General features: G+C 42.7%; 1 long non-coding RNA gene across 1 annotated transcript; it reads right to left on the bottom strand.

Annotated features, from left to right (window-relative positions):
- Positions 1–830: 830 nt before the first annotated feature.
- LOC147597882 (uncharacterized) lies at positions 831–14,215 on the bottom strand. The gene is made up of 3 exons (XR_015261049.1): positions 14,132–14,215; positions 13,353–13,465; positions 831–1,030 (listed from the first exon to the last, which is right to left on the bottom strand). It is a non-coding gene; the product is annotated as an uncharacterized LOC147597882 (long non-coding RNA).
- Positions 14,216–15,046: the final 831 nt, after the last annotated feature.

The raw sequence follows: 15,046 nt of genomic DNA, 5'->3' as shown, positions 1-15,046 counted from the left end.
TAGCACACTTACACTGTAAAATGCTATGTACCTAAAAAGTTTTCAGTCTCAAAGTAAGCCACAAAAACAAAGCATGAATGGTTTTACACTGGCATTTAGCCTTCTCAACAGCTGAATACGCATAAACATGTTGAAGTTAACAAAAGGAATCATCAAAGCACCAAGAAGCCATCCTAAAACTGAATTCTGGTTATGGAACTGTAAGGAGCTTGAACTTTTAAGTAGGAGAATCAAATTCTGACAGCCAGATTAGGGAATAACTTCTCCTGAAGCCACCCAAGACACAGGTTGGCACCAGCTTAAATGCTGGTGCTGGCACTATCTTAAATGCTTTCAAAGAAAGCAAATCACATTCAGTTTATTAGGAACCGCCCCAAATCTTAGCTGCATATTACTGGCATCCAAAGACAGAAATCAAAGCACAGACTACTTCAAGGGGTGAATCAGAGGGCAAAAGAATTTATGGATTTCTAAGCCATCACAAAAGACTTTGATAAGCTGCTGTTCATTACCACTATTATTATTTGCATTTTCAGAGATGCAATAATGTTCTCAGCTCTTTGCAAACCACAAGCCACAATTCAGACTTTTCCAAGCAAACTACCTAGTTGAGTTAATGCAGAAACCCAAAGGCCATCCAAAAAAAAGCAGAAAATTCAAAACTGATTCAGCTTGCCTCATTACAAAGCACTTTCTGAAACATCTTTTCATCAATTATTTGCTTACTAGAAAACATTTGATCTCATACCATTTTAAAAATAATTTAAGCCTTACAGCTATGTAATTCCTGTCTGATACAAGTGAATTTCAGTTGTGGCATTTTTATCACCTTCAAATCCATATGCAGGGTCTGACTGAGTTATCACTGATGTTAGACATAGAACTCTGACAGTGACTCCAGGGAAAACATATTGACCTGTCGTGGTGGTGGTATGTGTCATGCACAGCACTCATATTCTGTTTGAACCTTGCTTCAGTAATCCTTCTTTTGCGGTGGCATTCGCTCCTCATCCAGCTGCCAAAAGGAGACCTGAAATGAACATAATTAACATCCATCAGTTATGGCTTCTTTTTTTTTCCTGATAAGCATCCAAAAACATATCTTAGATAAACAAACAAAACAAAACACTTGGCCTGAACCAACTCCTGGCTCCAAACAAACCTGGATAAGAAATTTGTGGTTGGGATCTGTCATATTAAATCCAGGAAGTAAATTTACCTCATGTGTCTATTGCTATATCTCAATCTCAAACCATTTGGTAGGTTGGGTAATGTTTTCCAGTATCTCTCAGGATGGGGGTCAAGGGTACGTCTGCACCCTGGGCTCAGGGACACTCCCGTTGTGTCTGAGAGGGACCATAGACATGCCCTTAGGCCTGGACACATCTCGCTTACCTTTAGGGACCTGCCTGAAGTACCTCAGGTGAAGAACATCCCCAAGGCACTCATGCAATCAACAAAGAGAGGGGTACCTTTAGAGATGTCGATCTCTCACCATTAGCTACAATGCCTTGGGGCAATTCAAGTCAAATGGTCTAAGCCAGCCAGTGCCTCAGAGCCAGCTCTTCCTTTGTGCTCAGTTATCCTGACTGCTGTTTGGCTCACACCCAAAAATGCAGCATCTTGGGAACCCTGCATCAAAAACCAGGCTTTCCAAACACCATTATCTGCAAAGCTCTAAAGATGCATGCATATCTTCACTTCTCACACAGCACATCTTCCCTTCCCGTTGACTTTCCATCACTGCTCTAACTTCCAGGAAACACAAGGGATTTGCTGTGGCGTGTGGGACTTGAGGACAAGACATACTGCAAAAATCGAAAAGGGTGAGAAGCTGCAGAGCTCTGAATGGTCTGCCTTGTCTTTGCAATTTCCACTGAGCTTAAATTTTGCCTAAAAGGGATTAATTAACATTGGACAACCCCACAGCGATTCCTCATCAGCTCCAGAGCAGAGGAGCCCGTCACTATGGTGATACAACATTAAAGGGCTGGGTCCAAAACGTTATTCTGGCAGGAAGATGCATGCACCAGGCCAGATGTGAGATCCAGGGTGAGCTGGTCGTAACTCTGGTGGAGATACTCCAGGCTTACCCTGGTGTCACTGAGATCAGCCCTGGCCTGCAGCCTTTGAGGAGAGCGCCATCCTGTTGTGCAGATGGTTTGTCTTCTAATTTGGAGGGGCTGAATGACTTTTCAAACCTTTGATTCCTGACTGATGTATTCACTTCAGGAGACACAAAAGTACAAAATCTCAGCATGGAGTGACTCCCATGCTTTCTTTTTCTTTCCTTCCCACCCCCAACTCCTGCCTCTTGTCTTGTCTTTTCTTCTCTCCCTGGACAGTTTTATAATTCTGGCATGCGGCCAGAATGTCTGTCCTTATTAGCTTGGGCTGGCTGTGAAACACCTGCAGCCCATTATAGCAGGAGGATGAAAAAAATCAGTTGTCACAGGTAAAGTAATGACCACTTATTTCTTTATTTTAAGACACTAAAAGGACAGTTGAGAAGGGAAGCAAAAAATGGCATAGCTTTACCATCACACCTGCCATTGGCTGGAATCAATTGGATCATATTTTTATCCAATAAGTGACTCAATAAATTGTTGTCACTTCACATCGGTGAGGGTTCCAGTTTATTCAACATGACATGCACTTGCTGCATTTGAATAGTGCCTTGCGTACCTTTTTTTAATTTATGTCTTTATTATGAACTAAGTAGGCACTAGGAAGAAACTTCCCTCTGGGCAGGTTATAACTAGACTGCCTACTGGCATATCCCTCTAATATCCCAGCTGGTACTGGCTGCAAACACTGCCAGATCCAGCCGGGTCTCCATAATGGCAAGGCAAAAGGGCTACAGGATGGGACAGACACTTCCAAGTCCCACAGGCCACTGCCTCAACCAGAAGAAGGGCTGCACATCCAGAAGATCAGCCAGGGTATAGGCAGTGATGCAGAAGTGATACTCAGGGTATCACCAGAGTTCTTGGCTCTGGAGCTGTGCAAAACTTTTTATAATAAACAGAGAAATTTCCATGATGTAGGTACACAGCAACGCTGGTGAGCCAGTGAGAGGCAATATTTGCTCACCCAGCTCCCAAACAACAGAACTCCATCTTACCTCAAAGACCAGCTAATTGCACTTCTGCAAGACTATCCATCTGGAGATGAGCCCTATTTACGATTACAAAATCCTACTTCAGAAGATGTATTTGTATACAAGGATGGCTATTACTCAGAAGAAGTGCTCGGTGTCTGCTAAGATGTTGACAGTGAAGAGATCAAGATGTCCTTTAGATCCCCTACTGTTTAGTACTGTCACAGCAAAACACACCTGGGCTGCAAGAAAGGCCACAATCAGACCTGGTATACATGTCTCACTAAAGGGGTGGGTATCGTCACAGGGGATACCAGAGAGAGAGGATCTGGGGGGACAGGTAGAGGGCTAAATAATTTATCATCCTCTTGAACTACGACAACAAAGTAGGTAGCTTAAATGCAGCTCTAAGAGTTTTGCTACTGAAAGCAGCCTCAGTCCCCAAGGACTAGATGGTATTTCAATCCCAACAGCCCATTCAGTGGAAATGCCACAGTTGGGATGTCAAGAGACCCAGCGTTCCTTCCAAAACTTCGCTGTGTTTTAATCAAACTTACTTGTCTAGCTGCAAGGCAGTTGAGACATTTACCACAGCAGGTGATGTTTTTGGTTCTGCATCAAGTGCAGTGCAGCCATTTGGGGGGAAAAAAAAAAAAAAAAAAAAGAGAAAATAAAAACTTATCACCATAAGGGACTCTGCCAAAGATTCCCACTGCTGTCCTGGAGCATGGAAACACAAGTCTGCTGTTGCACACAGGTCTGACTATTTGCATTTTTAATAATTCAAGAGTTTAATTAGTATCGTGGCCTTAATCAGAGGCTGAAAATAAGCTGAAGTCATCAGAGCTTAATTAGTTTTTAAAAAAAACTTTGCAGTCAGAAAATGTCTCTACTAACATGAAGGTCTGTCCTTAGCTTGATGCTCTGGGGTTCAGCTGAGCTTTTACCTGTTGCTTCTGATGTCCTCCTGCACCAGCACACCTCAGAGTAACTCAAAATCCCCGAACAATACCGAGTCAAATCAGTGAGCTTCCTTGTTTATTCCCGTGACTTGTTCTACAGCTTTTTTGAACTGCACTTGGAAAAAAACTGGCCAGATTGAAGAGAACATCTTAAATTAATCGGGGTACATCCCACAAGCTGCATGTGAATTTCCCCTCTCCAGGAAATACAACATTCTTAGAACATCAACAAGTATCACTGGATCTTCAGTCAAGTCAGCAGGAACACAGTCCTGAGGGAAACAGCTATGTATGGCCAGAAAAATCACCAGGGACTGCAGAATCTGCCCTATGCAGGAGCTAACACCGGTCCCTTGCCACTCAAGTTGGGTGAAGTGCAGGAGGTCTGGTGCTGCTGCCCTTCTCGAGTGCAAGGGATGGATGTGGTCTCAAGGGGCGTTATCACCGATTTGGGCTGAGGGAATCTGAAGCCCTGGCAACAGCCATCCATTTACTCACTGGACAGATTGATAGCATTGTACAGGACATCCTGGATGAACTTTTTCAAACAATATGTGATTTAATGGTGAGACTCATCACCACCCAATGCTGTGGTGGCCAAATATATAAACAGGTTAAAAAACGGATTAGCAAAATTCATGGAAGGTAGGTCAACCACGGACAATTAAATATGGTAATCCGGATGCAACTTCCAGTTCAGGAAGTTAGTCGGTCTAATGCCCTTCCACCTCCGATTTACTTGTAAAAAGGAAGCCAGAAAAATTCTCCCTATGCCAAAAATGTCCCTTGGCTCTAAGCATTAGCTAGTCTCACAAGAAATTCTTTTTTTTTGGCAGGGGGAGGGGGATAAATTTTCTTTCAGTAATGATATTACAGCATGCTATATATTTCCCCCTGCAGCTCCTGAACCTCTATGTAACCTCCCATCTCCCTGTCCCCTTAGGAATATCACAAATAAGTGAAACCTACTGGAAGGTGATAGCAATCACAGATACCACTAAATTCCATTTAGCAAGGAATTAGGAATCCAATCACTTATGTACATAGGAAAGGTCTGACTGGCTCATACTGAAAAAACATTGTCTTTGAGAGTACTGGACCAGAGGAAGATGCTGGAAACCCAGGATGGAAAAATCTAAGTTGGTTTGCCCACAAGGAAAGTTTCTTGTAACCTCAGGGCAGTTACTGTTTGATTTATTCCCTGATGCATGCCTGTGCAGAGGCTAGTTTTATATATAAAAAATACATACACACAGTACATTTCAGTGTTATGTATCTCCATCCTCTTCGAATCCTGCTGAACTCTTGCAAACTCTTGACCCAAAGAGCAGCTTATGGCATGGGTTATTCGCTCTCTGCTCCCTCATCTTCTCACCTGCTGCACGCATTTCTATCTGTTGTCTGGTTTTGAAGGTGTTTAGGGGGTTTGCTGGAGAGCAGAGGACAAGATGACAAATGAGCTAACGCACAGCAATGGAATGTAAGTGAGTCTCAGCTATTTTTAATTAAGAAGTGATGACAGCTGACTAAATTCCCTGACACTGCAGTTAAAGGCTCCCTGACCCAGACATTATTGGACACACTCCAATATATATTGGTCCCGACGGTGCTTCTATTATTGTCCCCGCCGTCTCGACAGATGCAGGACTAACAAAATCTATGTCTATTATCAGCATGCAAATAGTGAGATAAACGTATGAATGCTTATGAGCAGGAGGAGGCAGCAGGTGAGAGGAGGAACAGGAAGGTCATTTTCAAGGGAGTGCAGAAAGTTCCAAGGTTTGGTTCCAATAAATGTTCAAAAGGTTTGGACAAATTTAACTGCCATTTTCATTTTCGGTTGGTTAAACCAATGATAGATTGACCATGAGAGAGGCAGAGAAACAGAAAGCCCCCCCCCCCCCTAAACAAAACCACGACACTACTGTAAGGCAGATAAAAGAAAAGAGGCAAAGCAGTATGGTACCTTGAACTGGCTTTTCTCAGCCCACAGATCACAGGGAGAAAGCTTTTATTCTGATTCCCAGACCAGAGAGCCCGGGAACTTGACAAATTATATGGATTTTGAAAGATAGGGGTTCACCTAGCTTCATATAATGACTCTTTAGCAGAGATGAGAATGCACTCAAGGTGTCCAGCTCTCGCTGTCACAACAGACTGGCAAGAAACAACAGACTGTCTTGGAAAGAGGTCAAGAGGAAGATACCAACCACAAAAAGAACAATACAAAACTCACTTCTGTTCTCAGGGCTTGCACAGCAATTAATCCAGCAGCAGATCCCTTTACCTTGAGCTCACTAGTTGCTTTTAGCAGAACAAAGAAAAGCTTCCCTCCTACCCTTTCCAAAGAATCATGGAGAAAAGGGGTAAACCAGCACATGTGGCAAAGTCTCACAAATCACGTACAAACTTGGCGTGAGCGAGACAAATACATTAAGGAACATCATTAGGAACTTTCCAGCATGGTTGCACGGTGGGAGGGTGAAAGAGTTGCTTTCTGCTGTTGCTAAGACAGTTCCCCCACCCTTGCTCTCTCCCAGCCCAATCCACGGGCTTTCTCCGCTCATTGGCTCACCAGCCGCATCGAACGATCGTGACAGGTTTTCCTCCTCCTCGCCCTATTGGCTTCTGCCTATGGCCTATTATCAGGGGAGAGCAAATCAGACACGTAATCAATAGTTTGCGAGAAGGAACAGGGCTGCGTGATGCTACATTTGCATTAAATCTCCTGCTGCCTATGTCTCTGCATTCAGATAAGCACGGATTAGCCGTAGTGGCCACGCTCGCAGAGGTGAGCGTAGATGGCAGACTGATAGCAAAGCAGTGCTGCAGTGAGCCATCAGCAAAAGGCAGCCGCTGCATGCTCTCGTCCTGAACTTCAGGCCAGGCTGTATGTGGCAAGAAGCTCAGATCCTGACCTTGCAGGCAAACCAGCACGGGTCAAGGACCGTCAGCATCCTGCCTGAGCACTGACCTAGAGGCACAGAGCAAACTGCCTTTCTGTAGCCTCTCTGAACTAGCGTCCCCAGTTAGGGCAGCCGGCTCTGAAAATAAGGAAAAGGTGTATAGCAGGGGAGAAATATTCTTTCCTGCAGTACCTACCGTAAGTGATGCCCTCTCCAGCAAGGTTTTAGAAAGTTGCTTGGTCTGAAGGTGTCTGGAGGCCTTCCAGGGCAGGCAGAGAGAATGGAAATGCTCCACAAGGCCAGAGAAAGTTTCCCTGGCTTGAACCAGGATGGCCGATGACAGTCAGCTACCACAACAGCACTGCTTGGTCACTGCCAGTCATCAGAAATTTGGAACAGTGGTTCCTTCATCTTGCAGCATCCCTGTCAGCTTGGTTCTCCCCACCCCACCGAAACCCCTTACTGGGCAGCAAAACACAGCAGGAGTGGCACAGCTCCCTGGTCCTACCACAGACCAGGTCAAGGCCTGGAAGCAGACACAGAGAAGAGGCAGATGAGTTGGAAAAAGTTTCCAACTACAAATAAAATGGGCTTGAATTGACACCATGCATCAATGAAACACCAACACAAAACAACTAGACGTTGCCAATGGCTTCTAAACCAACTGCAAAATAAAACTTACTTATCGGCGATGGGGACGTCAGACACCAGCGCATCAAGTACACAACCAGGTGTGAGTAACCACTGAACTGGCCTCAGGCCTTACAGCTCTGCAGTTTAACTTGCCCAAGTGAGGCAGCTGATGAAATATCCCCAGGCACATTGGGACACTGGTGAAATAGCAACCCTTTGGCTATTTTCTCTCACCACACAGGTGAGTCAGCATCCGGACAACGGAAGAAAAACTGGTGTTTCCTTTTCTGTTCAGGACTGCAAGTGACTGGCAGCAGCAGGAGCTCAGTCCAGTTTCTAGCCTGTTCCTTAACAGACATGCCTACAGACTACCAGAGGTCAGTGAACCCAGCAAAGCCATCCGCTGCAGCTGGGTGCCCAAACACTGGATGTATGCTGTCCCCTACGTACTAGATTCTCCTAGCCTGGGTAGTCCACCTGCTCTCTGTCCTTTATGTTATACACAGGTTTGGTTAGGAAGAGTTATAACTTAAACTGTTGTAAAGTAATACAATTATGAGGTGAGACATTGGAAAATTTTCTTTGGAAATTTCCACAGCCAATCTATTTGTTTATTTCAGGGGTGGGGGTGGTTGGACACAAAACACTGGGTCAGTTAAAAAAAAAAAAAATCCTAAGTGTCTCACCTGAATAAATCCATTTTTATCCACGGGGAAGGTTTCTTCAATGTAAGATGGAACTTTCAAGTTAAAATAAGGAAAGAGAAGAAAACAGCGCATATAAAAATCAGGTTCAAATCCCTGCTTGGCCTCACTCGGTAAGGACTTTGAATTAGGTCTACAGTTACTTAAATGGCTTCAAGTATTTTGGGATCTCTCTCCAGTTTGTATGATCTAAGTTTCATCCTGAGGCAGAAACAGGAAGAATGTTCTGAGCTCTCAAAAACGTTCATGACTTCGGACAAATACATTATACCCAGCTTCAAAACAAATCTGTTCTCTTTTTGATCTTATGTAATAGTCTAGATGCCTGTGTTTTGATTCCTCCCAATTGTGCACTCAAACTGGTACAGAGCTCCACGAAAGAAAATTAATGGACTGGAAGGAAATCTATACTTTTTTTTTTTTGTATCTCTAAACTGTAAACGATGTGCCTCTTTTCCACATAGCTTTACAAAGAAGAAAAGCATGAAATTTAGCAACAACCAAGATGATAAAAAATGAACTCAAATAAAAACTCCTATTATGAGTTAAGCCTGCTTCAGCCGCTCAAGAAGACAGAGCCTATGAACGAAGCCTTTTTAAATCAATAAAAGCCTTTTAAATAAAATGAAAGCTCTTTCAGCCTAATTCAAGAAGCAACCTACAATGGAAAAGATTTGGTAAAAGCTTTGGTTCCTGACAGCTTGCGATCAAAGTTGTTTTCTCCTTAGTGTTAGTGCCTACATAACATTTATCTGGACCTATTAGATTTGATGTAGATGGAAAAATAATTAGATTTTTGCCATGAACATGCAGGAAATACCCAACACAAAGGCAGAGCTGGTATGTTATAACCTATGCTGCTCTGACTATCACAGAGGTCAATTGATTTTTGACCGCTCACTCCTACCGCCCAGGGAGAAAGATGCGCTCCCTCCCCTGGCAGTATGTTCAGTCCTGAATGACCACCTTGGACCTGTCCTCAGCAAGAAAGGCAAAGAGGATGGGCACTTCTTCACCTCCAACACTTAGCAGACACGACCTGGAGTAACAGGAGTATGAAATATATGACTATAAGGAATAATAGGATGGATGACCTGACAGGAAACTCCACGCCCAAGCAGAGGAAAAATTGTGTCCATAGCTCTGTTTCCCCACCCCAATTCTGCTTATCATGGCGTATTTGCTTCCAAGGCTTGAGCCTCAGGGCTTCCAGGCTGCCATTCACCACCTGTCTGGCAGGTGATAGAGAACAAGGAGCCAAGAAATCCGAGAGCCATTTCTGAGCCAGTAGCATGTGTTCCCAGATTAAATTTTGTTTTCAGATTTCCAGTTTGAAAGATTTTCATAACTCTCAATGTATTTATTTTCAGATTTGTTTTGCCTTAGAAATTACTGAAACGTTAGTCGTCTTGTCATTTTTGTTACAGAGAGGAAACTATTTTCCATACACATCTCAGAATTTTTCACAAGAAAAAATGCAAGGATATAGCCATTCTTACTGAGCATGTTGTACAACTGTCCAGAAAGGGATTTAATTTCTATCTATCTGCTTCTGGTTTGTTTCCCAGCTCCATTTAATTAACACAATATCTCAAGAAGTTCGTATCATTAATAAAGCCAAACCACAGGAATACTTCACATAACTGCTCTATTTCTCTGATGCCAAAGGCTAGTAAAAGGTCTCCAAACTTCAATTTCATCTTTAAATAGCTCTATGCAAGGTAACTCAATGTTACTAGCCCCATTTTGCTATTAAATAGAGGCACAGAAGAGTGCTAAGTACTGTCCCAGGCCATAAAATAAGTAGAAGACCACAACCAAACCCTGAGTCCTGATCCACAGCCTCTTGCTCTTGTCCCAGTGGACAACATTCTTTCCTATGATTACTAAAAATATTGGGGTGTTCTGTGAAACAGACTGGGATGCTAATTTTTGAGGCGAAATGACCAAACCAGCATGGGAAATCGTATAAATGAATATAATGCTCTCAACTTCCTGAACTCTTGTACAATAAACAGCTTAACAACTTGTTTCCCACAGAGACACCTGTATTTTAGTAGCTGATAAGAAATGATACGCACAGCCATATTTTCTCTTTTTCTAGCTGTACGCACAGATATATATCCATATATGCACAAACATAAAACACATGCATATACACACACACACACACATATATATATCAAAGTTATTAAAATCAGAAGGAGCTTTGATGTTGGACTCTGTATGGTCTGAAAAATGCTAATCACAGCACAGCTGTGGGAATGAGCTGCCTGCTCTGCGCACAGCACTTCAGGCATATAAAATGCAAAGACCGATTTGGATGAGAGCACAGAATCAAGACGCTTCCCTCAGGATGCTTCTTCCCTCCCATGACACCTATCACCTGCTCTCAAAAATGAACTTCCCACGTCTCCACTGGTTAAACCTTGACCCTTTTCCTGAGCATGTGCCACCCCGCAATACTCGCTCAGTATCACCACAACACCTGGCTACCTAACAATTACATTTTTTGTAATTGAAGTGCAGACATATCTAAATAAGCCAGAATGAGATGGCTGGATGCCTTTGGTACTCATGCCAGTGCTCGCATGAATGCTGACTCTTAAAGCGAAACAAGTAAAAAAGAATGAGTAAACTAACAAGTTTCTAGACTCATTTGTTTAGAATGACAGATCGACAAACATAGTAATTTTTTTTTTTTTTTTTTTTTACAAACAGCTTTTTATAACTCATAACCCAAAATAAGCCCTGACCCAGCTGCGGTGCCATGTTAAACAGTAATTACTCTATATAAGGCTGACCAAATGGGAATATTTGTGGGCCAGTGGAATTAAATTATTTTAGGACTTACACAAACTTTCTCTGGGAGTGGTGAGACTAGCTGTGGGTAATGTGGCGTACCTAAGAAACAAGTGGACACAGGAGGGTTTTTTTTCTTCTTCTTCCAAGCCTCCACTAAAACTCACTAGGTAACATTAAATGGCTTTCCCAAGTTTCTGCTCAAGGGAAAAGGAAAAAAAAATAAAGAAACAGAAGTGTTTACCCCTCTATACAAAAGGCTTCACTATGTCACTGTAAACATTTTGAGATTCTCCCTCAACGTGGCTACATGTCACACCTGCTAAACCACACCCAAACACATAGCAGAGCATAAATAAGTAAAGGCACAAAGAAAGACCCCTCTAATATTTCGTTATGTTGGGGGGGAAAAAGGAAAAAAAAAAAAAAAAAGCTCCAGCTCTTACCTACCATTCAGGTTGCTTCATCATGAGCTAATGTCCAACATCAGCCACTGAAATGTCCATCGTTAGCCATTCTCCTGTCAAAAGCATCTCTCCCAACCCAGCCCACATGCTACACGGATGGTTCCTTGCCACCTCGCTGCCACAAAGCCAAGCCCTTCATGGAGACTGGCCTCATGGCACGTTGTACCTTTTCGCTTGACCTTTGCTTTAAATGATGCTAAACTACATCAATACACATTGCAGAGTAATTTTTCATCCTGTCTGCACTAAGGATGTGCTCGCACTCCTGATCTTTCGGTGATGTTTGGGCCCACTGAATCTGTTCTGCTGAGGCTAAGGGAGGAAGAGTCCATAAATCCAAACTCCCTCATCCTCTCAAATATTCAGTTCATCATTTCCAAGTGCACAATTTTGAAGTAAGTGAGGCAGCATAGCCTGCAGAGAAAGTAACAAAAGTCCTGTAACATGCGGCATGTCCTGCCTTGCAGGAGGCTGGGGATCGCTGTGGGGAATCCTAGAAGAAGAGGCTGACAGAGCTTTCAGAGTGGCAATGCTCAGTTCAAAAACTGCAAAAATTAGTGGCATGCCATTCTGGTGCAAGTGGCAGTTTTCCAGTTTCCAAAATATCCCTCCTCCTTATGTCACAGTAAAACAGAGCAAAAATGGAAAGTGGTTTAGCAAGTAGGAACATTGCAATTCAAAATAGAATCAGAGAGGATTAAAGCAAATACCCAGACTGTTCTAACCTGTGTTTACGGCCCAAATACTGTACCAATTCCTGTTATTTTCAGGGGTTTCTTCCTGTGTTGTAACATTCTCTCTGGGATTAAACTTGGCCCATGCGACGTGTGACTCATCTGACTACAAGTCCCCGGGCATGTGCTGCAGGTTTTGCAGATGCTTATCACTGACAACCCATCCTACAGCCTCAGAGCCCGGTGCAGCACATTACATGTGGGTTTTTGCTGGAGGGGTAGGAAGAAAATGACAGCATCTGCCTAACGCTACATTTTCATCCTTAATTAAGGACTTCAAAAATAAGTCCATTTTATGAGTAGGATGGTGGGTGGAAAATAAAATAAAGACAGTTTTTAATGATCTTAGTGAAATTCAAGTCCATTTGCTAGTTAATATGCACCCTTGCACCCAGGAATTTCAAGTTAAAAATTCGTTGCTATGGAACTCATGTTATCTGCAGCACCAAGCGCTGCCAATGGCCAAACTAATCCCGAGTAGAACTCCTCTGCCTTCATTGATGTAAAACAGATTCCCTGTTTTCAGGTTTGCTTTTCATTCTACCTGACTTTCTGCATTCCAGAAGATAACTGCTTTTTATGTCTGCCTCTGATTAGCAATTTGAATTACCTCCATATACAGGATTATTCAACACTGAATCCACCCTGCCATTCTCTATTCTCTTTCCATGACCTGCACAAGTGCCAGCACCATACTGGTGCTCACTTAGAGACACAGTAATGCCTTTAGGGTTACAGTGTTAAATTCACAGGTGAGATCAATTTTAGCTGCAACAGATCACAAGACGCAGCAGGAGGAAATTCAAAGAACAAAAATTCACAGAATAGAAAGAGAGGAAGAAAGAGAAAAAAAAGATAACCATGCAGAAGCAACGGACCTGTATAATACACTGCGGCCTTGTACAAATATTGTACAAATATAGCAATGGGCTATAAAGCTTCTGAGCTCTTCATTATCAGTTCAATTCACAATTGGTAAGGCTCTTCTAATGGAAAGGAGCAAAAAGCTAATCACTTCAGGTGACTGGATGCTGAACATCTCACCTATAAACAGCTCCTCCTCAGGCTGTTTGCCAGTGGGAAGGAGGAACCATGAATTGGGACAGCAGCTTCTGTTGTGTGGTTCACAGAAGAGACTTCACGGGTACTGGTAGGCCCTGAAAGAGAAGGAAATTCACACTCAGTAGTGGAATTAGATGTGATCTCCACATTTTACCGAGCCATTGACTGCTGGAGAGCCCAGATCTGTTCACATGCTGAAAGTGTGATATATGCCTAAAAAGAAAGTCTAGCCCTGGAGAATTAGGTATTTCAGTACATTGGTAAGTGCACGAGAGCCCAACTGACCGCAGTGGACATGCCTGTCAGTACAAGTTAATCAAGAGCCAGAGCCCCTTGCTTAAACAACGCCTGAGGGCGGAGCAGGCTGCACCGCCTTGTCCAGCGTTTGTCTACTGAAATCAGCAGAGTTACATGGGCAGAAGGTAGGTAGCTCAAGGTACTTGTTGACCTTTAGGCATATAACTTACCTGTAGAGAAGCAGAGCTTCTTCATGCAGCAGCTGTGAGCCCTCGACTCAAGGCTCAGGAGAGCTGGACTCCTACCTTCCGAGCCCTGATCCACTCTCTCAGTGCTCCACTGACTAAGGGCAGCTCCGCAGTCACATTTCTACTTTCATTGGCTAAGACCATGAATATCATCCTTAGTCTCTTCTTCTTTAGATATATATGAATCTGCAACTTTCCCTTAAGCACAATCAGGGTAAGCACGACACAGAAATTACAAGATAATTAAAGAGAACTATGGAAAATAAATATACATACCCCTTGTTCCATTTGGGTTGCTTTAAAACACAATGCTGTGGTTTATTTATTCCTTCTCTCGCAATCTGTCACCAGCACTCAGCTACACGGGAGAAAACAAATTTAAATTAAACTTAAATGTTATGTCTAGTTCATTAACAACACCTTCTAAACAGTGCTGAACCTCTTACATAGACACTTTGTGCTATAACCCCAAACTACAGGGCCAATAAAGCCACAGCTGACAGCAGTTACAGTCTTGGGCTATATTCTGAATTAAAATATAGGAAACAAGTAATAAAAACCAGCAACATACACACACACACACACAAATCTGAGTTCTGCAAAAGTTACTTAACTTCCCAAGCCCAAAATCTTTGTTGCAGTCTTTAAATCTGAGATGCGTGTGTGTGACAGATGGCAGCTCCTGCAGTACATGCAATACACCACCTTTGTATAAATATTGTGTTGTACAAATATCCGTCAGTTAATTTCTACAGTAACTGGTAGGTAGAATCATTAACATTGCCCCTAATTTTACTGATAAGTAGGCTGAGGCAGAAGGGTGGAGAGGATTTTCTGAAGTGAATAAGTAACAAGGAGAACTCCAAAGCATCCTCCCATCTCCAAGGCCATGTAGGGTTTTTTTTTAATTGAAAAAAAAAAAAAAAATCTTCCGTATAGTTACCGAATGCCCACTGCCAATTGAAGTTCGAAGACTTAAAAAAAAAAACAAAGAATGGACTTCAGCTCACACCCTAGGTTCATAGCTAATGAAGTGTTTATGTTACAGTAAAAACGTGACTTAGCTTAAGTATCCATTTTTAACTATCAACCGAAGTGAAAACATTAATTCATGCAAATCAATATTCCCTAAACAATAATTTTCCTCTAGAACATTCCTTCTTTTTTAACATAAACTCTTATCTAACGTAA

This window comes from Chlamydotis macqueenii, chromosome 24, assembly GCF_036417535.1.
Source record: "Chlamydotis macqueenii isolate bChlMac1 chromosome 24, bChlMac1.mat, whole genome shotgun sequence".
In the NCBI taxonomy this organism is placed as follows: domain Eukaryota; kingdom Metazoa; phylum Chordata; class Aves; order Otidiformes; family Otididae; genus Chlamydotis; species Chlamydotis macqueenii.
Note: the sequence above shows the minus strand (reverse complement) of the source record. Positions and strands in the feature narration are given on the sequence as shown.